Genomic DNA, 11618 nt, shown 5'->3' with positions numbered 1-11618 from the left:
GACGGCTACACAGGGAAATTTTATAAACACTTCCTGTCCACATTGAGCCCTATTTTGCTGAAAGCATTTAACACTGTTTCTCCGGAATCCCCCTTCCCCCCCCAAGCAACATCCGCACACGTCGTGGTCATTCCCAAACCAGGCAAAGACCCCCAATCCTGCGGTAGCTATAGACCGATTTCACTCCTTAATATCGATCTTAAGATCTATGCCAAACTTATAGCCAACCGGTTAAATCCCCTCTTGCCAGATCTTATTCATAAGGATCAAGTAGGGTTCGTCCCTAGCCGGGAAGCCCGAGACAACACCATAAAAACCCTCGACATCATGAAATACGCCCAGTCCCATAAAGTCCCTATGATGATACTATCCCTGGACGCCGAAAAGGCCTTCGATAGGATTGCCTGGTCTTCACTAAAAGAAACCCTACACAACATTGGATTAGGGCCCGTCTTCACTGCCAAAATATTGTCACTATATAACAATCCATCAGCCAGATTGAAAATCAACGGAACCCTATCTGCCCCCTTCTCCATCAAAAACGGAACCCGGCAGGGTTGTCCCCTCTCCCCGCTCCTATACGTTCTAGTGATGGAACACCTATTAGGAGCCATACGCAACAACCCTAACATCCAGGGTATTTCCATTGCCGGGGTCGAGCATAAGTGTTCAGCTTTTGCAGACTACCTCCTGGTCTATATCACCAACCCTGCCCAGTCCCTACCAGCCCTGATGTCCAACTTAACAGCATTCGGGAAGTGGTCCAACTTTAAAGTTAACATGACAAAATCAGAAGCCCTAAACATATCTCTCGTCCCCTCTGAAGTAGATACCCTCAAAACAACCCTTCCTTTTACCTGGCCCCCCGGGGGCATTACTTATCTGGGAGTTAAGATCTCTAGTGACTTATCCAAACTGTTTAATAATAATTTCTCCCCCCTACTGGCCAACTTCATCGCAGACCTAGATACATGGCGGAAAAAAGATTTCTCTTGGTTTGGTAGGCTGAATATCCTTAAAATGACCCTCCTGCCTCGACTACTTTACCTCCTGCAAACCATCCCCATCACCATTCCTACCTCCTTTTGGGATAGAACCAGAAAGTGCTTCTCTAAATTTGTCTGGTCCACGGGTCGTCCCAGAGTGAAAAGAGACATACTGATCCTACCAAAAGACAGAGGAGGTGTAGGTCTGCCGGACTGTCGCCTCTACTACTTGGCGGCAGCTCACGCTAGAGTGCTTGATCTCTTTCATCATAAACACTCCAAAACATGGGTCACACTGGCGCAAGATATATGTCCCAGAGAAATCTCCACCCTTCCCTGGACGTGGTCCCCCACCGCTAGAGATTCCACCCCTCTTTCATTCTCCACCGAACACACACTGCGAATTCTGAAAGGTTTAAGCCCCCGTTACTCCCTAGTGGACAAGCAAGGGCCACTCACACCTATCATGGACAACCCCCTATTCCGACCTGGCTTCCAAAAGAGTGAATTCCTATCGGGCACACAACTTAAACCTCTTCGCTTTGCACATGTCCTGGCAGGAACCACTTTACAGCCGCTTTCAGTACTATTATCAGACACCACACCAACAGCCACTCACCATTTTCAATATACCCAACTCCAACACTTTCATGCCTCCATTAAATCTCACTCCCAACTCTCACGTACTCTGACACATTTCGAACAATTATGTCTGGCACGTACTCACACGCCCCATGCCTTATCAGAGATGTTCAAACTGCTAATCTCTCCCAGCCGTACGTCTACTCCGCCCTTTTGCAAAGCTTGGGAAACGGAATTGGGGAAATCATTTTCGGAAGGACAATGGTCACAATGTTTCTCTCTGGCTCAGAAGGCAGTCATAGCCTCTAAACACCAAGAAACTAGTTATAAAATATTGGCGAGATGGTATAGAGTACCCTCGCTTTTACACAAAATGTTCCCAAATGTCCCAGACAGCTGCTGGCGATGTGGATCGACAGGAGGTACAATGTCCCACATCTGGTGGCGGTGCCCTCGCCTGCAAAACTTTTGGCCCAAGATACTTCAGGTTATTGAAGAAGTCACAGGCCTTAAAATACCCAATACTCCTGAAGCAGTGTTACTATTCATGTTTGATATCCCCGTCTCAACATACAAGAAATCGCTAGCAAAACACCTCTTGCAGGCAGCCAAGACAATCATTCCACGGAAGTGGAAATCGGACTCCCCCCCCCACACTGAGTGAATGGTTCGGGGAGGTAGCCCTAACGCACAGAATGGAGGAACTCATCGCTCAGTCCCCAAAGGACCGAATGCGATTTTCTAAGACGTGGTTCCACTGGCAACAGTTCTTGAGCTCCCAGTCCTACCGCACATTACAAGACTAAGGCTTCTGTGGAGGTGGTGCAACTGGGGAAAACTACAACTCCCGGTCCACATAACTATTGCCATTACATACCCCGTCTACTCCCCCCTCCCGTCCCCACCCATCCTCTCCTAACCCCCGCTTACCTAATCTTTTGTTCCCCCCCCCTCTCTACCCCCTTCTATCTCCTGTCTTCTTAATCTATATTTGCTATGTGTATTGGCAACAAGGTTTGCCCTACCTTCACTATAATGTATAACCTCTTATAACAAAGATAATACAATAGTGAAGATCAGTTTTTACTGCTCGTTCTTGTTATAAATGTTCCATCATTGTATCTTTAACTGAAATGTTGACTTAAATATGCATGCCCTAAAGGCAAATAATGCATAAAATCATATTACTCTGTATGTTTCTCAATTTAAATCAATAAAACCTTGAATGATAAAAAAAATCCAGAAAATCACTTTGTAAAAACTACATACATTTATTTGCATTTTGCTGAGAGAAGTAAGCATTCGATCTCTCTGGCAAACAAGACTTAATACCCTTGTTGGCATGCACAGCAGTCAGATATTTTTTGTAGTTGATGATGAGTTTTGCGCACATGTCAGGAGGATTTTTGGTCGACTTCTCTTTGCAAATAATGATTTTGAGGCTGTCTCTTGGCAACTCGGGGATTCTGCTCCCTCTATAAGTTTTCTATAGGATTAGGGTCTGGAAAATGGCTAGGCTTAGCCATGACCTTCATGTGCTTCTTTTTGAGACACACCTTTGTTGCCTTGGCTGTATGTTTTGGCTGTAATGTGCTTCTTTTTGAAACACTGCTTTGTTGCCTTGGCTGTATGTTTTGGGTCATGGTCTTGCTGAAAGACCCAACCACGACCCTTTTTAATGTTCTGGTGGAGGGAAGGGGGTTGTCAATCGGGATTTTACAGTACATGGCTTCATCCATTCTCCCATTGATGCAGTGAAGTAGTCCTGTGCCCTTAAGCCCCTTCCACACTGGCGTTTTTCACGCGCGAGTTCTGCGCGTGAATTTGACGCGCAGAACTTGCATTGCACTCTGTCCCATTGTATTCAATGGGTCTTTCTTCATTAGCGTTGTTTTTCACGCGCGTGCTTGCGTTCGTTTTCACGCGCGTCAAAATCGCAGCATGCTCTACTTTTGCGAGTCACGGGCGTTTTTCACGCCCCATTCAAGTCTATGGAGATGCATCAAGAACGCATTGCACTCGCAATCATTACAAGTGCAATGCGAGTGCAATGCGTTTTAAACGTAAGGGTTGCTAGGTGACCAGAATAACAGTATTTCCCCTGCTCGCGAACGATCATTTAATTAAAAAAACACAATGAAGAACAGTGAAGAATAGAATAAAAACAGTGAACACAGTGAAAACAGTGACCACAGGATCATTTAAGAGAAAAACACAGTGCAGAACACAGTGCAGAATAGATTACAGATGTTCGGCACATCTGCTTACTTGTCGGGAGATACGCGCGGAATGGTGCGCCCAAAATAGCATGTGAAGAACAATATATATGTGTGAAGAACACATTGCAGATGTATTTAAACATCTGCAATGTGTTCTTCACACACATATATATATTGTTCTTCACATGCTATTTTGGGCGCACCGTTCCGCGCGTATCTCCCGACAAGTAAGCAGATGTGCCGAACATCTGTAATCTATTCTGCACTGTGTTCTGCACTGTGTTTTTCTCTTAAATGATCCTGTGTTCACTGTGTTCACTGTTTTTATTCTATTCTTCACTGTTCTTCACATCTGCTAACTTGTCGGGAGATAATATACACGGGGAACAGTGAAGAATAGATCGCAGATGTTTGCAACTTATCAGAAGACATTATTTTTCAATTAAATAACACATTTTAATCCCAAACCATGGTCCCTTTGAAAAATGCTTGAGTCTCCCATTGACTCGCGCGTGAAAAATGCCCCGAAAACGCAAAAAAAACGCTAACAACACGCGCGTGAAAAACGCAAAAACGCTAATTACTCCAAGGAAAAATGGAACAAAACGCAGCCAAAAACGTCAGTTTTTCACGCATTGCACCCTGACGTGAAACACAACGCTAGTGTGGAAGGGGCCTTAGCAGAGAAACACCACCAAAACATAATGGGGGAGATTAATTAATCTGTCCACAACAGAATTCTGTCGTAGTTTGCACTAAAACTGTCTGCACCACATTTATAAAGGGTTTCAGAAAGTTTTCAGGCTCTTCTATGACTAACTTGGCAAATGGGAGTGGCCTAAGAAAAGGAGGTGTGGTATCGCGGCAAACAAGTCTGTGCGCTAGAAATACTGCTGACCCAACAGAATTGTGTCCTGATTTTTTGCCGTAAAGTAAGCCAACTAATAGGAGGTGCAGAGTATGACTAGACAATCTTATACTGCACCAGATTTATCATCCAGCACCAGACACTTAATAAATCAGGTGCAGAATAAGACTGTGCATGACACTTTTTATAAATCTTCCCCAATGTTTCCACCTCCATGTTTGACAGTGGGGATGATTCTTTGGCTCATAAATGGAATTTTTTTCCTTTTAACACGGTGAGTGGAGTTAATGCCAAAGAGCTCAGTTTTTGTTTAACCGGTTAAGGACTGGCCCTTTCCTGTTTTTTCATGTCCATTTTTCACTCCCCACCTTCAAAAATCTATAACTTTTTTATTTTTACACGTAAAGAGCTGTGTGACAGCTTGTTTTCTGCGTAACAAATTGCACTTCATAGAGATGGTATTAAATATTCCATGCCATGTACTCGGAAGCGGGAAAAAAATTCCAAGTGCAATGAAAATGGTGAAAAAACGCATTCGCGCCATTTTCTTGTGGGCTTGGATATTACGTCTTTCACTGAGTGCCCCAAATGACATGTCTACTTTATTCTTTGGGTCGGTACGATTAAGGGGATACCAAATTTGTATAGGTTTTATAATGTTTTCATACATTTACAAAAATTAAAACCTCCTGTACAAAAATAACTTTTTTGATTTTGCCAACTTCTGCCGCTAATAACTTTTTTATACTTTGGTGTACGGAGCTGTGGGTGGTGTCATTTTTTGCGAAATTTGATAATTTTTTCAATGATATCATTTTTAGGACTGTACAACCTTTTGATCACTTTTTATAGATTTTTTTATATTTTTCAAAATGGCAAAAAAGTGCCATTTTCGAATTTGGGCGCTATTTTCCGTTACGGGGTTAAACGCATTGAAAAACCGTTATCATATTTTGATAGATTGGGCATTTTCGGACGCGTCGATACCTGATGTGTTTATGATTTTTACTGTTTATTTATATTTATGTCAGTTCTAGGGAAAGGGGGGTGATTTGAAATTTTAGGTTTTTTTATTATAATTTTTTTTTTTTTAAACTTTTTTTTATTTTTATTTATAGTATTTTTCCGACTCCTTAGGGTACTTTAACCCTAGGTTGTCTGATTGATCCTACCATATACTGCCATACTACAGTATGGCAGTAAATGGGGTTTTTCCTCCTCATTCATTACAATGTGCTATCAGCACATTGTAATGAAGGGGTTAAAATGAAGGGGTTAAAACCAAATCTTCGGAAGACCCGAGGCTACCATGGAGATGGATCGCCGCCCCCCGATGACGTCACGGGGAGCGGCGATCCCAGGTAAGATGGCGGCGCCCATGCAGTCGCGAACCGGTTAACCACAGCACCATCTCCCAATCACTCACGGAATAACCCGGGTGTTCATTGGCAGAGGGGCCTGCATATGTGCCTTTTTGAGCAGTGGCACCTTGTGGGCACTGCAAAATTTTTAAACAGAAGGGGGGAGAAAAAGGGTAGAGGGTCACAGGGGGTAGGAAACCTGGAAATGGGATTTGTACAAGATCAGTATAGTTGTATATGTATCAGTATTGATAATGGGAACAGCCATGTATACAGATACTCCATGTGAGATTGCTAAAGGTTATTAGGGAGATAAAGCTAGTGCCCTTTCAAGGGTTGGTGAACCTTATGCTGTGATTCATGGGTTCCAAATGCCTTCAAATAGGTGAAAGGTGTATGTTCTGGTTGCCTCTATCCTTTCAAACAAATCAGTAATTTAATTCTGTTCTCAACCACTGCGAACGATCGGTCTGCCAAAATTTCCATTTTGCCGCTATATGGATTTTAGTTGCTTAACCCCTTAACGCTCTGCGCCGTAGCTCTACGGCGCAGAGGTATAGGGAATGTATGAAGAGGGCTCACCCTTTCATTAACCCTATTAACCCTTTAATTGGCGCCGGCAAAGTCGCCGGCGGCATTTAAAAGACGGCGGCGCGCGGGTGCCGCTATCTTTGTTACGATCGCCGCGCCCCCGAACGTCATCGGGGGGGCGGCGATGGGTTGCCATGGTAGCCTTGGGTCTTCGTTTGACCCGAGGCTATCTGGCTTCTGCAGATTCGTTACAAGAGCCAGTGGCTCGTTGTAATGAATGAGCTGCAAAAATGCCATATATCGCAATACAGAAGTATTGCAGTATATGGTAGGAACGATCTGACCATCTAGGGTTAATGTACCCTAGATGGTCTAAGAAATAGTGGAAAAAAAAAGAAAAAAAAAAGTTTAAAAAATAAAAAAAAATTATAAAATATTAAAAATTCAAATCACCCCCCTTTCGCTAGAACTGATATAAAACATAATAAACAGTAAAAAATCACAAACATATTAGGTATCGCTGCGTCCAAAATGCCTGATCTATCAAAATATAAAAAAAATATAAACGACGGCTCATTTCGCAAAAAATTACCCCTCACACATCTCCGTGCGCCAAAGTATGAAAAAGTTATTAGCTTCAGAAGATGGCAAAATTTTTTTTTTCTTTTTTGTACACATTCGTTTAATTTTTTAAATGTATTGAAACACAATGAAACCTATATAAATTTGGTATCACCGCGATCGCACCGAACCAAAGAATAAAGTAGGTGTGTTATTTGGAGCAAAGAGTGAAAGTCGTAAAAACTGAGCCCACAAGAACGTGACCACGTGCATTTTCCACATTTGGAATTTTTTTTCAGCTTCGCAGTACACGGAATGTTAAAATAAATAACATTACGGGAAAGTAAAATTTGTTACGCACAAAATAAACCCTCACACAGGTCTGTACACGTAAAAATGAAAAAGTTATGGATTTTTGAAGGTGGAGAGCGAGAAATGAGCGAAAAAACCCTGTGTCCTTAAGGGGTTAAAGGAAACCTACCACTGCTGAGGTAGCTTCGGAGGAAGTGCCGGAGGCGTCACGAGCGCACGGCCGCGCGCAGCGCCGAAGCTACCTCGGAGCTGTTCATCAAAATGTGTTTAAACAGCGGTTTAAAAAACTAGCAAAGGTAAGCTCCGGCACCAGCTCACCCTGAGCTGGTGCCCAGTGTTTACATCTAATACCTACCATTAGCAGTGGTAGGTTTCCTTTAAGCTATAAACTGAACCAAGCGATGAACTTTATTCTTGACCCTCGCTGATTTCTCCCCTAAAAGCAGAATTTTAGAAGTGATAAACTGATAGCTTTATAGGAAACCTCGGATAAAGCAAGCTGATACTGCCGCGAAGTACAATAGGAACGCTGGCCCACACTCACAGCGGTACGGCGTATTCATGAGGGGGCAGGACTAGGAGGCGGTGACTGCTGCATGAAGCCTGGCAGTCACCACCGGCCGATGGAGTGGAAGCTTTGAGCTTCGCGGCAGTGTCTTCTAGCTTTATAGGAGGGTTCAGTTAAAGCTATCTGTTTATCACTGTTAAAAATGGGCTAGTGCTAGGAGCTCCGATAACATCACAACAAAAAACAAAGTCTTAAATTTTCCTGGCTGCTGCTCTGGGACCATGAGGGTAGAAATTCAGTAGGAAGAAAAAAGGTTGCAAGCCGCACCAGGTGTAGATAAAACCATCGAAAACTCTTTATTCCAAAAATTTGTTTAAAATAACACGGAAGGTGTACATAGAAAAAGACGGAGCATCTTGCTTGATAGAGAGTGTAAATGCTGACAAATGGCCTACGCGTTTCGGGCGTACACTACACCCTTACTCATGGCTGGTTTCTAAGCAAATGGAGTATGTGTATATATAGTCTCCCTCACCTGCCCGCTCGTCATGTTAATGATATGCACGTGATAGAGAAAGTGAAATACAAGCTTAAAAACATGATATAAAAACCTTTGCATAAAGTTACAGAATATTACCGACCTTTAAAAATAAAGGTGGATGAATCGGGAACTATATCCACATCCACTTATCGCAAAACAACTGCGGGAAACACAATCCTACATGCACGCAGTGCACATCCCATGCATGTCATCAAGGCCATTCCTGTAGGAGAAATGAATAGGGCACGCAGGAATTGTAGCCACAATGCGGACTATACACGGGAGGTCTCAGAGATTAAGAATAGACTTAGGGACAGAAAATATCCCAATTGCATGCTAAGCAGGGCAGAAACTGCCATTTCTAATAGAAACCGCCAAGATATGCTTAAACGCAGGACTAATCGGGGTCCGCCAACAAACAATGCAGATATTCCATGTCTGACTCTGCAATACTCTAATCAGTTTTCAGACATTAAGAATATTTTCCTGAAATATCTACCTATTTTGCAAGGGGATGAGAAACTATCACGACTATTAAGTAACGGTGTCAAAGTTATAGCCAAAAAATCACCTACAATTGGAAATAAAATATCTCCAAGTTATTTTGGCACCAGAACTAAACACAAACGGACATGGCTACACCACAAAGGTTTTTATAGATGTGGCTCGCACCCATGTAAGACCTGTTCCTTCGCTGTACCCACAAAAACCTTTCCCAATTCTGACACTACACAATTACATGACATACAGGATTTTTTGAACTGCAATTCTGATCATGTAGTGTATATGATTAAATGTACCCTTTGCACCAAGTTCTATGTGGGGTGTACCACCAGGAAATTCAAACATAGATTCCTGGAACACCTCAGAGACATACGTAATTGGAACAAACTTAATGTTGCACAGCAAAAGGACAGGAAAAGATCCCTCTCTGGAGCGGCACGTCACTTTGTCGAGTGCCACCAGGGAGGAGTAGCCTCGCTGGAAACATTTGCCATAGAACAGGTACATCTTCCCCAACGAGGAGGAGACAGATACAAATTGTTACTGGATCGAGAGGCATATTGGATCTTTGCACTTAATACCAGCTTTCCAAGGGGCATGAATTTTAAAAGGGAGCTAATGTTTCATTATTGATCCTCCCTCTCTTCTTTATTCTATTTTTATCTACAGGGTACTCCAAGGTATGGGGTTAATAACGCATTGCTTCTCCAATATACATGTTCCCCACATATGGAATAACATATATAAGGTGCTACTTAATTCTCCACATTTATTTATTTTTCCATTAGCTAGTTCCTATTTCTTCTTTTTTCCTTTTTTATACTGGGATCATTATTACCTTTTCTCATTTGAGTATTCATTGTCGATATATTATGTTTTTTTCCCATTCCCAACACTGTCTATAATATACCTGAATGAAAGTGTACCACTAGAAGGTCCTCACCAATAAACTCTTACCTACCGAGATCCTTGTTTACCTTGTTCTGTCTTGATCCTCGCGGACCTCGCAGAACAAAGCCGGATCTGGCACACTCCGGGCGTTACGTTACCATGGAGACACAGGACACATACTTCCTGTCAAGCCTCCGGGATACACTTCCGGATTAGCTCCCGGCTAATGTTTCATTCAAGTGAGTGACCACATTATTAGATAATAGAATTATATATTTGTGTGATACATGGGATATGGGAATAACATACTGGTCGGTAATATTCTGTAACTTTATGCAAAGGTTTTTATATCATGTTTTTAAGCTTGTATTTCACTTTCTCTATCACGTGCATATCATTAACATGACGAGCGGGCAGGTGAGGGAGACTATATATACACATACTCCATTTGCTTAGAAACCAGCCATGAGTAAGGGTGTAGTGTACGCCCGAAACGCGTAGGCCATTTGTCAGCATTTACACTCTCTATCAAGCAAGATGCTCCGTCTTTTTCTATGTACACCTTCCGTGTTATTTTAAACAAATTTTTGGAATAAAGAGTTTTCGATGGTTTTATCTACACCTGGTGCGGCTGGCAACCTTTTTTCTTCCTAGTGCTAGGAGCTGCTTACTTTAGTAAGCAGTTCCTAGTGCCTTTTTTTTATAGGTGCAGGTCCTCTTTGATGTTGTTCCAGAGAGAGGCAACCAGTGGGCAGTGGGGGTACATATTAGTCAGACAGGTAGGGACATAATAAATTCTATGCAATAACCTAAGAGCGGTCTCCACCAGAGGTCTCCGCCATTCACAGCCTAAATCTGATTCCCACTGATCCCATAAATCATGTTTTAATGTCCGGGGGAGGGACATTGAAAATGGAATATAAGAGGGAGATCTTATACCTTCTACCAAATGGATCATTTAGACAGATGTTTTCAAATGCTGTTCGGCAGTCTTCAGTGGTATGGATTGCAGAAAGTGTAGTAACTGATTAAGCCTAAAGTGTTCTGGAGGGGGGATCTTTTAGTGGTGATTTCATTACAGATAGAGGTTTTCCCCCAGACATCAGGTGCCTAAAGTGGTAAATACCTTTTGCCACCCATCATCTGAAGACCCTTGGTTCCAACCTCGGGGGAAGGTAGTGTTATTAAATAAGCATTGGATTGAAGCTTTTGCTAGAATCGCATGCATCACCAGAGTTGTAAAGAGTGCCATAGTGTGTTCTTTTATGTGGAAGGTGTCACGGTGTCCCCGCAATACATGTCACGGATCGCGTGGCACACCCGCGCTCCATTCTGTGGCGGCGTGTCTGCCCCATCCCTGGACCCGGACTTTCCTCTCCTGGTTCCTGGATCTACTCCGGTTTTGCTTAGGCCACACGCCTGCCTCCTGTCCTGGCTGCGTCGTACCCCACTAGGGTGCGCTCGCACTGCCTCTGCAGAATGTAAAGGTCCAGTGTCCTCCCCATTGGCGCTGGTCACTTCAGGGTTTTCTATATAACCCGGCGGCTCCCTTCTCTCCCCGCCGGATCTTCAAATCTTCTCATTGAAGTGAAAGCCTTGTGTGTGTATCCCAAGGTCCCGTACCTGTGTGTATTCTGAGGTTCCATATCCTATGGTCCGTGTCCGGTCGTCCATATCCTGTGGTCCGTGTCCGGTGGTCCGTATCCTGTGGTCCTTGTCCGGTGGTCTGTATCCTGTGGTCCGTGTCCGGTGGT

This window comes from Engystomops pustulosus, chromosome 3 (genome assembly GCF_040894005.1).
Source record: "Engystomops pustulosus chromosome 3, aEngPut4.maternal, whole genome shotgun sequence".
Classification (NCBI taxonomy): domain Eukaryota; kingdom Metazoa; phylum Chordata; class Amphibia; order Anura; family Leptodactylidae; genus Engystomops; species Engystomops pustulosus.
This window is presented reverse-complemented; position numbering follows the sequence as displayed.